The sequence below is a fragment of the Peromyscus californicus genome, unplaced genomic scaffold (genome assembly GCF_007827085.1).
Source record: "Peromyscus californicus insignis strain IS unplaced genomic scaffold, ASM782708v3 Scaffold_12__1_contigs__length_115047231, whole genome shotgun sequence".
Classification (NCBI taxonomy): Eukaryota; Metazoa; Chordata; class Mammalia; order Rodentia; family Cricetidae; genus Peromyscus; species Peromyscus californicus.
This window is the reverse complement of record NW_026294413.1, coordinates 77,501,265-77,512,958: the sequence shown is the minus strand read 5'-3', so window position 1 is coordinate 77,512,958 and position 11,694 is coordinate 77,501,265.

Here is an 11,694-nt window from a genome sequence, read left to right as displayed (position 1 = left end):
GTTTCTTTACTGATTCAGGAACATGATCCTTTCCTTGTTTGGGTCATTTGGTTCATAATCATATTGATAGGGAAAGCTTTAGGTTGTGTGGTGTGGTGTGTTTGTTTTTTCTTGAAACACATTTTGCAGTTGTCTGAGAGCTTTTTATTACTAGAATAGTATAATCATAAATGTAAGATTTCAATACAATGCACGGGAAGTCCAAAATATAACGGCAGCACCATTTGCTTTTAAAGGAACCTGCTTTAAATTGTCTTTCTTAATGCAGAGTAAATTTACAGAATCTATAATCTTATTGGGTAGGATGGGATTAAGATCAGTTAAAACCATCACATCTAAGCAGTGATTTAATAATGTCAGATTCCCCTTTTAAATTGTTCTTGTTCTAACTGTTAGTGAAGAGGAAGCCCATGCATCTTCCTTTCATCTTCCTTTCTCTTCTCAAACTGAAGTGTTAATTCATACCTTGAAGGGCAAATAGAGGTCACTGAAGAGAGGAAAGGCCTGGGTAATGAACCGTGCAACAGAGCTCAAAGTGAATTCCCATTGACCGCGGAAGACATTATGGAGATTGAATGATCCATCTCTCTTGTATCACAGGGCTTTGAGAGTTCAGATGAGGTGCGTAGGGTCACATTGCTAATGAGGGAGAAGAAACCAGAAACCATATTTCAAAACTCCTTGGGGAGTGCTTTTCCTATTATACCATGGTCACATGATACTCACAGAGCAAGTCAATGTTGGGGAAACACAGTCTATGTGAATTGATGTAGAACATGGTCATTGATTTTTTCCCCCTTTGCTCTCTCTAATGGGCTAGCAATAGACAAGATGTCACTAAATTTTCTGGCATTACTATATATACAGGTTATTTCTCAAATCATTTTTAGAATGAGTTAGCATGTGAATAGATGATAAAAAAGTAAAAAATAACACGAGTCAATACTTTCTGCTGGTTTCCCTACTGACGCCCAGGTGATGTATCCAATAAATTCTTGACCAAGTTTATTTTGACATGCTATATAGGTTTTAAAAACTATTATGTCCCAAACTGCATATTGTCTCCCCAAACTTACCTCCCATGCACCTACAGTCAATCACTGTTCATTTAGAACCTTGAAAAATATCCTCAATTCTTCCTTTTCCTCTTACTCCATGTGTCAGCTCGGTCATTAACTTCATCCGTGTTATCTCTTGTCAATCATAGCTCTAATTATTCAGTTCCAATACCTCTTCACCACTCATACTTCCATTGTTTTAATTTGATCTATTGTTTGCCCTAACTCAATCTATTGCTTCAGATTTTTTTCCTGTGGTGGTTGAAACGAAAATGTCCCACATAGGCTCATGTGTTTAAATGCTTGGACTTTAGTTAGTAGAGCTGTTTAAGAAGGATTAGTAGGTGTGGCCTTATTGGAAGAGGCATATCACTGGGAAGTAGACTTTGAGGTTTCAAAAATCCATTCCAGGCCCAGTCTCTCTCTCTCTCTCTCTCTCTCTCTCTCTCTCTCTCTCTCTCTCTCTCTCTCTCTCCTGCTGCTGCTGCTGCTGCTGCTTGTGGATCAGGAAGGATATAAGCTCTTAGCCTCATGCCTGCCTGCCTGCCTCTATGCTTCCTGCCATGATGATAACAGACTAATCCTCTGAAACTGTAAGCAAGCCTCCATTTAAATTCTGTCTTTCATAAGAGTGGCCTTGGTCAAGACGTCTCTTTATATCAATGGAACAGTAACTAAGACAGAAGTTGGTACCAGGGACTGGGGTATTGCTGTTACAGGCACCATGCCGTTTGTTGGAGACTTTAGGACTTTGGACTAAAAAAGTGGTTCAATGCTTTCAGCAGGACTAAATGGGACATCCTAGTAGGAAGGTAGAAGACAGTAGTGTGGAGAACAATTTAGACTATGGAGACCTAGTTCAAGAAGTTTCAGAGGGGAAGAATATTAGCAGCTGGCCTAGAGACCATTCTTGTGATATTTTGGCAAAGAATGTGGCTGCTTTTTGTCCTTGTCCTGAGAATATGCCTGAGGCTAAATGGAAGAGTTTTGCATTAATGTCATTGCCAGAAGAGATTTCAAGACATTCTAGTACTGGCTGTCACATGGCTATTAGATCTTATGCAGACCTACAATGAAAAGGAGCAAGCAGGGAGTGGGAGAAGAGAAATACAAAGTGTACAGTTTGGGGAGAAAAGGAGCACAAGGAAATATAGTGGAGCTAAGTCCTGTGCTCAAGGAGGTAAAATGTCTAAAGAAAAGCCTGATGCTAAATGGAACAAAGGGAGTGGTGATCTCAGGACAAGACCCCACCCAGCTAAGCTTCCAACTTGAGAAAAGGAATTAGAGAAAAGCCTAAGCAGCCAAGGAAGCCATCAACAAATCAAAGCTAATGTAAATGTAATTCAAGGAGGGGCAGGTTCCAGCCCCAGCAGAAGAGCTTGGCAGCTTTGACCACGTAGTTCTGGATTTAGAGTGAAGAAGGATGTGGGAAAGGGGTTGTGGAATTTTCCTCTACTGTGAAGGAAAGCTGCCGAGGCCAGGACTGTGTCAGGGCTGTTCCAGCATGGAGGCCAGGGGAGGCCATTGTGTGAAGCTGTGAAGGTAAAGTCTGGATTGTGTTGGAGACCCCAGCCAGAGCCATGGGATACTTGCCAAGGAAAGCTGCAGACAGGTTGTGGAACCAGCCCAGGAGAGAGAGAAGCGTGTTGCAGTCAGCAAATCTGGAAGGGAAGATCCTCTAATAAACCCTTTAACATCCAATATAGAGTTGTAGAATTTTTAGTTTGCCCTGCTGGGTTTCATTCTTGCTTTGGTGCATTGTTACCACAATATGCTCCCTTTACCATCTTTTGGAATGGTAATTCGTATTCTGTGCCATTGTATGTTGGAAGTTTGTAATCTTATTTTTGATTTTGATATAGGGGATTACAATTAAGAGAATTTCCTTGAGTCTCAGAAGACACTTTCAAACATTGTTAAGACTGTGAAAGACTATGGGGACTTTTGAAGTTGAACTAAATATATTTGCGTTATGATATGGTTGCAAGCTCTGGGGGTCAGAGAGTGAACGTGGTGGTTTGAATGAGAATGGCCTCCACAGTCTCATCTGTTTGAATGCTTGGTCCCTGGTTAGTGGAACTATTTGGGAAGGATTAGGAGGTGTGGCCTTGTTGGAGGAAGTGTGTCCCTGGGAGTGGGATTTGAAGTTTCAAAAGCCCATGCCAGGCTCAGTCTCTCTCTACCTGTCTCCCTGTGGATCAGGATGTAGCTCTCAGCTTTATGGCTGCCTGCCTGTCTCCATGCTTCCTGCCATGATGATAATGGACTAACACTCTGAAACTGTAAGCCATCCCCCAATTAAATGCTTTCTTTTATAAGAGTGCTTTGGTCATGGTGTCTCTTTACAGTAATAGAACAATCTTGAGCTGGTTCTAAGACACCGCTTGCTTGCTTGCTTTATTTCTGCTTCTAGGCTCACTATTAGAAATTTCTCTCTTATCCTGTTTCAAGAGTGATCGTTCTAAAGTATAAAGAATACCACAACATAATCCATGTTTAAACCTTAAAACAATTCTCCATGACTAATAGGATAAAGCTTTAGCATGGCACACAGACCTTCTGTCATTTGATCTCTGCTTGCCAGTTTAACTATACTTCTGGTCCTTCTTTCCTACACACCCATGCTCTAGCAAGAGTAGACAAATGTGCTGCCTACCATTATCTTTGACTCCCGAAGATTCTGTTCACTCAGCACAACACAGACACTGTAAGAGACAATACTTTTGACATCTTCCTACTTCCCTCTGTACCTAGTATGGCAGTTTCAATGAGAAGTGTCCATGTGAACACTTAGGTTCACATATTTAAACACTTGATCCGAAGTTGGAGACTCTGTTTTGGGAGATAGTACAGCCTTGCTGGATGAAGTATGTCATTGGAAGTGGAGTTAGAGGGTTCATAGCCTCACCCCAGGACCATTTTCTCTCTCTGCTTCATATCTGCAGTTGGAGATGTGATCTCTCAGCCTCCTGCTCATGTGCTGTGCCTGCTGCTTCCTGTCATGCCTCCAGACTGTCATAAACTCAAGCCTCCTGGAACTTCAAGCCAAAACAAACCCTTTCTTCCACAAGATGCTTTTGGTCATGGTGTTTTTATCATAGCAACAGAAAAGCAACTAATAAACCTAGGGAGAATTATTTTCTCTGGATTGTATGCTCATAGCATCTCCTGGATGTTTTATTATGAGAAATTTCAAGTGAACAGGAGAACTGAAAGAATTTTGTAGTGATTTTTATAACTACCATGTTGTTATGTTTGCTTTATAATCTCTGCAGCCATCAATTATCTTTCAAAATCAGTTGCAGGAAACAACATGTGTTGCTCCTCATAACTCAGAATTCCTATAATTCAGAGCTCTATATTTGTGGATCCTTTTTACTCCTATTTAAAACAAATAAATATTGAAATGCACAAATATTAAGTTGCCGTGCAGTTCACTATATTTACACCATGAGTGACCTATGTACCAATCAAGATGCAGAAAAGGATCATCAGATTAGAAAAGGTCATTTTTGCCTCCTCCAAGGAAATATGTGTCTCCTGTTTGCTAGAGGAAGTGGCTCTTCTTTTCTCTTTTTTCTTTCTTTCTTCTGATTTTCTTTTTTTTGGTTTTTCGAGACAGGGTTTCTCTGTGTAGCTTTGCGCCTTTCCTGGATCTCGCGCCGTAGACCAGGCTGGCCTCAAACTCACAGAGATCTGCCTGCCTCTGCCTCCCGAGTGCTGGGATTAAAGGTGTGCGCCACCACCGCCCGGCTCTTCTGATTTTCTTAACAGTTGTCTATGATACAACTTCATATACATGGGATTATGTAGCATGTACTCTTTTATGTAAGATTTCTTTTACTGAAAATAATGATTTTAAGATAAATGAATTTTGTATCATTTGTATTAATTCATTAAAATTACTATTGACTAATAAATATATTATGGATATTCTTGTCTAAGTCTGTTTATGTGAATCTTTCTCTTTTCCCCATCTCTCTGTTTGGGTAATTGCTTGGGTGGGAATTTCTAGTCGTAGTTATATAAATTACTCCCAAACTTTCACTTAAAATGATTAAACCATTTACACTCTCACCAAAAATGTGTTGCTTCATATCATTATCAACATTTTGCATAATAGTATCTCATTTTTTACCTGTAAGAATGGAAAGAAAAGCATCAAACAGATATGTCCACAGTAATGTTATTCACAATGCTAAAAAGTAACACAAGTTAGTTGATCATTGACAGGTTGGTGGATAGGCAAGAGATCTATCACACAGTGGATATTGGATATTAGCCTTACAAAGAAGGGAATTCTTGCACATACTATGACATGCATGAATAACCTAGCACATATAATGACATACTTGAGTAATAGCCTGAGTATCTCAATGGAGAACCATTTCCTTGAGGATGAGTAAGACAGAGAGAGAAAGCAAAGACTTTTGTTGTTTATTAATGAGTATGTGTATTTTTTTTTACTTTAAGTGACTTCAAATTCATTTTAGAAAATGTGCACATTTCTATAAAAACTATTAAATTCACAGAGGAGATAATGTAAGCATTCTCCATCTCATCTCTGAGTCTTGAGTTCCTCACACTCCCAAGCTTTAGCAGTTGTCCTGATTTGCTTTATGTTAGATAAACTTTATAATAGAACACTAGCCAAAAACCACCTGGGGGAAAAATGTTTGTTTCTGCTTACTGCTTACAGGTTCCATCATCAAGGGAACCTGTAAGATCTGAAGCAGAAACAATGGAGGAATGTGGTGATATTATGTTCCCCAAACTATTGTGCACCCTAATAAACTTATCTGGGGTCAGAGAACAGAACAGTCACTAGATATAGAGGCTAGAAAATGGTGGCACACACACCTTTAATCCTAGCATTCCAGAGGCAAAGATCCATCTGGATCTCTGTGAGTTCAAGGCCATAGTAGAAACGGCCAGGTGTGGTAACAAGAGCCTTTAATCCCAGGAAGTAATGGCAGAAAACAGAAAGATATATAAGGTGTGAAAACCAGGAACTAGCCTGGTTGAGCTTTTAGGCTTTTAGCAGCAGTTCAGCTGAGATCCATTTGGATGAGGACTCAGAGACTTCCAGTCTGAGGAAACAGGATCAGCTGAGGAATTGGCGAGGTAAGGAAGCTGTGGCTTGTTCTGCTTCTCTGATCTTCCAGCATTCACTCTGATACCTGGCTCCAGGCTTATTTTCATTAATAAGACCTGTTAAGATTTGTGCTACAGAGGAATGCTACTTCCTGGCTTGCTCCCTTTGGCTTGCTCAACTATCTTTCTTACACAGCACAGGCCCACCTACCTAGGAATGGTGCCACCTGCTGTGGACTGGGCCCGCCCACATCAATCAGGATTTAAATAATCCACCCACAGACATGCCCACAGGCCAATGTGCTGGAGGCAAGTCCTCAACTGAGGTTCTCTCTTTCCAGGTGTGTCCAGTTGACAACTTAAGCTAACTATAATAAAAGTATTACACACTTGCTCTTTCTCTTTTTCTGAATGGGAAAGAAATTGTTTCAGGAGAGTAGAAAAGCATTCCAGCTTATTTCATTTTATTACCTTTATGCACCCCAAGAGGAATATGACTGATTTTACTTCCCAGCTGAATTCACTGCAGAAATTTCTATTGGGCTGGTAAAAATACTTGTCCTGGGGTAGTGGATGGAAAAAACAACAGACAAGCAAAACTACCCTTTAACCATGTCGTTCATTTTATTTCACCAAAGTCAAAATATTCTGTATCTGACAAAAATTCTTATTTGTGTAGCATTCAACAGCTTCTCCTACAAGCTCTGCCTTGTCTTTTCCTTCCCATCTCTCCTCTCCTGCCCTCCTTTCTATGCAGTAATTCAGATTCTTCCTGGGTTTTGGACAAGCTTGTTCCCATTATCCTCTATGCCTTGGTCCTGGGAATGGAATGATAAGAACAAGAATGAAAACTGAAATTTTAACCTCTGGATATTCACACATAATTCAATTTTATCTCCTGTAATTTCCAGCATAGTATTATCGGTTTTGAGTTCTATGAGGATCTGCCTGCTTGGCATAAAGGCATTGATTTTAGATGTGGAAGACTTACCTGAGATAGCCTTTTGCAGTTTGGTGGTTACATGAACTTAAGTCAAGTCCCTTAAGCTTCTAGGTCTCACATCCTAGCTCCTAAGATGGGATAACATTCCTTAACCCAGTTCACCACATTTGTGTCAGAGTGTATAAAGATACACCCATGAGGTACAGTATGGCTTTCTTCTCGACATCATCATCATTTTATGTCCAAGAAAGCTGACACTTGCCAGAATGTTTACATATTGTTGGTTAGTTATGGGTCAGCAACTAAAATCGGAATGTTTAGAGTTAATCTCTCCCACTGAGATCTGAAATGTTCTATTTCAACTTGTAGACAAGTCTTGTTTCACTTCTCACTCTGGAGGGATGAGGTTTTTTTTTTTGTTTGTTTGTTGACTGGGAGATAAGACCGACACTTGCATTCTTTCTTCTTCACAGTGTTAGGCTCGACATTGAGATGCACATTAATTTCCTGGACTCACAGGAAAGAGAATGAGAATTCATGGGCATCAATGGACTTCTAACCCCCATTTATGCGGTTGCAGGAGTTTGCTTGTCTTGTAGGGATGGGGCACATTTCTGAATCTGGAGAAGTAACGTTTTCCAGGACTTCTCTGCTGCAGTAAGTGACAGCAGATGATGAGGAGATGCCTACCACACAGCATCTGTTGGCACAACTTCAAATTGGCCAACATTTTTGTTTTTTGAGACAATGTTTTGATATGTAGCCCAGGTTTGCCAAGTACTCTTTATGAAGCCTTGACTGACCTTGAACTCATGGCAGTCTCTTGCCTTAGCAGCCTGATTGCTGGGATTACAGGCATACACCATCATGCCTGGTCTGACATATTTCTTGATCAGAAAGTGCATCCCTCTCCTGAGGACCTCCTTAGGTCAAGACTAAACTACAGGGTATTATTGTATCAGCTTAAGTGGGGACATGAGAGACCCATGCCATAGTGCATTTTATGCCCCTGTAGGTTGGAAAAAATATGAAATGTGTTACCCAGACATCTGGCAGAAGCCAATCTGAAAGTGACTTTGGCAATACAGTCAGCATTTCAGTTCTTACAAGTACGGACTTGCATGAGTTTGTGTTTTTTTTAAAGAACACAGCTAGAGGATGACAAATGGGAAATTTAGAACATTATTGGAGAAAGTGTAGATTCAGCTCCAAAGGATAGGATGATTTGATTCATTGAGTAAAGGTTCAAGTGGTTATTCTCATCTTAAAAAATTAAATTTTTTTTTTATATGCGTGTGTCACTGAATGTGCTGGTATATACATGCTGCTGTGCTCATGTGGAGGTCAGAGGACAACTGTCAGGAGTTGGTTCTCTCCTTCCACCGTGTGAGTGAGTCCTGAGGACTGAACCCAGGTTGCCAAGCTTGGCAGCACATGCCTTTACTTTCTGAGCAACTTTGTCCCCCCTACCCCAAGCACAATTTTTCAATCTTGACAAAAATCAGATAATTTTATCCTAGTCAGAAACAAGGCCAGAAAAGGATATGTTATTTTTATTTGGGGGCGGGGGGATGTCTCCATTCCACACTCAACCATCTAGCTCCCTTTATAATTACTGTGTCAAGAGACCTACCAAGAAGGAATAGTATTAAAGACATTTTGGAAACACTTGCAATAGAAATGGCTGACTTAGTGAATGAAGTCCTTGGGTATCTAGGAGTAGCAGGGGATGGCAGGAAAGTGGCTTTCTGTGCCTGTGGCTGATGGGATAATGTGTGGTAGAGTGTGGCTGATGGGATGATGTATGGTAGAGTGTGGCTGATGGGATGATGTGTGGTAGAGTGTCGCTAATGGGATGATGTGTGGTACAGGTGGCTGTTGGGATGATGTGTGGTAGAGTGTGGTTGATGGGATGATGTGTGGTAGAGTGTGGTTGATGGGATGATGTGTGGTAGAGTGTGGCTGATGGGATGATGTGTAGTAGAGTGTGGCTGATGGGATGATGTGTGGGAGAGTGTGGCTTGCAGAGACAGCACACGTCCTCCGTTTCTTCACTTCCCAGTAAAGTAGGGAGCAGATGTGGGAGAAGCTGTGCTTTGGTTTCATTGTGTTGTCCTAAAGAGTTCTTGGGCCTTAGAGACTGAGCAGCCTGGGCCCAGTCCGCCTTCTACCACTCAGTCCTACTTCTACCAGCCCAGTCTGCCTTCTACCACTCAGTCCACCTTCTACCACTCAGTCTACCTTCTACCAGCCCAGTCTGCCTTCTGCCAGCTCCGTCTGCCTTCTACCAGCCCAGTCTGCCTTCTACCAGCCTAGTCTGCCTTCTACCAGCCCAGTCTGCCTTCTACCAGCCCAGTCTGCCTTCTACCAGCCCAGTCTGCCTTCTACCAGCCCAGTCCGCCTTCTACCTGCTCAGTCCACCTTCTACCTGCTCAGTCCACCTTCTACCTGCTCAGTCTGCCTTCTACCAGCCCAGTCTGCCTTCTACCAGCCCAGTCTGCCTTCTACCAGCCCAGTCTGCCTTCTACCAGCCCAGTCCACCTTCCACCAGCCCAGTCCGCCTTCTACCAGCCCAGTCTGCCTTCTACCAGCCCAGTCTGCTTTCTACCAGCCCAGTCTGCTTTCTACCAGCTCAGTCTGCCTTCTACCAGCCCAGTCCACCTTCTACCAGCTAAGTCTGCCTTCTACCAGCCCAGTCCGCCTTCCACCAGCCCAGTCTGCCTTCTACCAGCCCAGTCTGCCTTCTACCAGCCCAGTCCGCCTTCCACCAGCCCAGTCCGCCTTCTACCAGCTCAGTCTGCAGTGTAGCCTAATAAATAAAGACTAATAAAGGAAGCATAATATGCTATTTGAGAACATTTTCTACTGAAAATGTAGAACATTTCTTTGAATGTGGCTGAAGAATTAAAACATTAAATGATATTACTTAAAAAGAAGTCTAAAACTTGCTGATTTAGAGCCAGTACAGCAGTCCAGAAACACAGTCAAAGGTCTTAAGCAAAGCTAATGGCTTTTCATTATCATGTGATCAAGAGTGGGTTCCAAGATCACCACTTAGCTTAAAAATACTGCCTAACATGTAACTGTGGCCAGTGTAGACAGGCGAGGAGTGGGGACAGCAGGTCTTACCGCTTACAAGGCTTGGCCTTTCTTAATTTTATCTGTCTGTCTATCTACCTATCATCTATGTATGTATGTATGTATGTATGTATATGTATGTGTCTGTCTGTCTATCTGTCTATCTATCTATCTATCTATCTATCTATCTATCTATCTATCTATCTATCTATCTACTATCATCATCTATGTTCTATCTATCTATCTATCTATCCATCTATCCATCCATCTATCTATCTATCCATCCATCTATCCATCCATCTATCTATCTATCATCTAATTTTGTGGCACTGGGGATTGAATTCAGGGTCCTACACTTACTGGCTTGGTCCTTCATATGGAAGAAATTCCTTTGCTAAGTTTCCCCTATGTCACATTGGCTAATTAATATTCAGCCATGTCTGCTCACCCAGTCATGCCCACCAACTGCTGTGGGATGGCCTGTATGTCAAGTGTGTTGCTGATTGGTCAATAAATAAATCACTGATTGGCCCGTGGCCAGGCAGGAAGTATAGGCGGGACAAGGAGGAGAATAAAGCTGGGAAGTGGAAGGCTGAGTCAGAGAGACACTGCCAGCCGCCACGATGACAAACAGCATGTGAAGATGCCAGTAAGCCACGAGCCATGTGGCAAGGTATAGATTAATGGAAATGGATTAATTTAAACTGTAAGAACAGTTAGCAAGAAGCCTGCCATGGCCATACAGTTTGTAACCAATATAAGTCTCTGTGTTTACTTGGTCGGGTCTGAGCGGCTGTGGGACTGGCAGGTGAGAGAGATTTGTCCTGACTGTGGGCCAGGCAGGAAAACTCTAGCTACAACCAACCACCGCTGTAGCGTGTGATTGAACTGGGAGTTATCTGCTAAGATTGCTTAGCATCTCTGTCTGCTACAAGTTAGATCCATCTTGTGGGGTGTAGAGGCAGGAGCCATTAGGGAGAACCATAAAGCTGCCAGCACTTTGCCTACTCTACCCTGGGCATGCATTAAATGATATGGCAGCATTATCATAACTGCCTTTTAGTTATTAGAAAATTTCTGCAACCTTTTATTTTACTGCAAACATAGCTGAATATAGTAATCAGTAAATCAAACTCAGCGCTCTACTTTCGGTTTATTTACATTTATAGCTTTCCTTGATGTTTCTGTATGAGCTCAATAAAACTTTCAAAAATTAGTGTATTAAATCATACCTACCAAATGACTATACTGGGGTTTGACTGAAGTGATTTTGCATAAATAGGTTGCTTTCAGGTTTTTCGCTATTATAAGAGATCATCTATGTAAACCATATTCTGTATTTAGACTGGTAATTTAAGATCGATTCTAGGAATGGTCTCATTTGGTCATGTCTGGACCCACAGGTGAACTACATTCTCAATCTTCTATGTATCTAAAATGGTCTAATTCTTGATAGCAGGATGTGGGCATACTTGCTGCATTTAGCTCTGTGGCCTCATCACACATCTTTAGAACATTCCC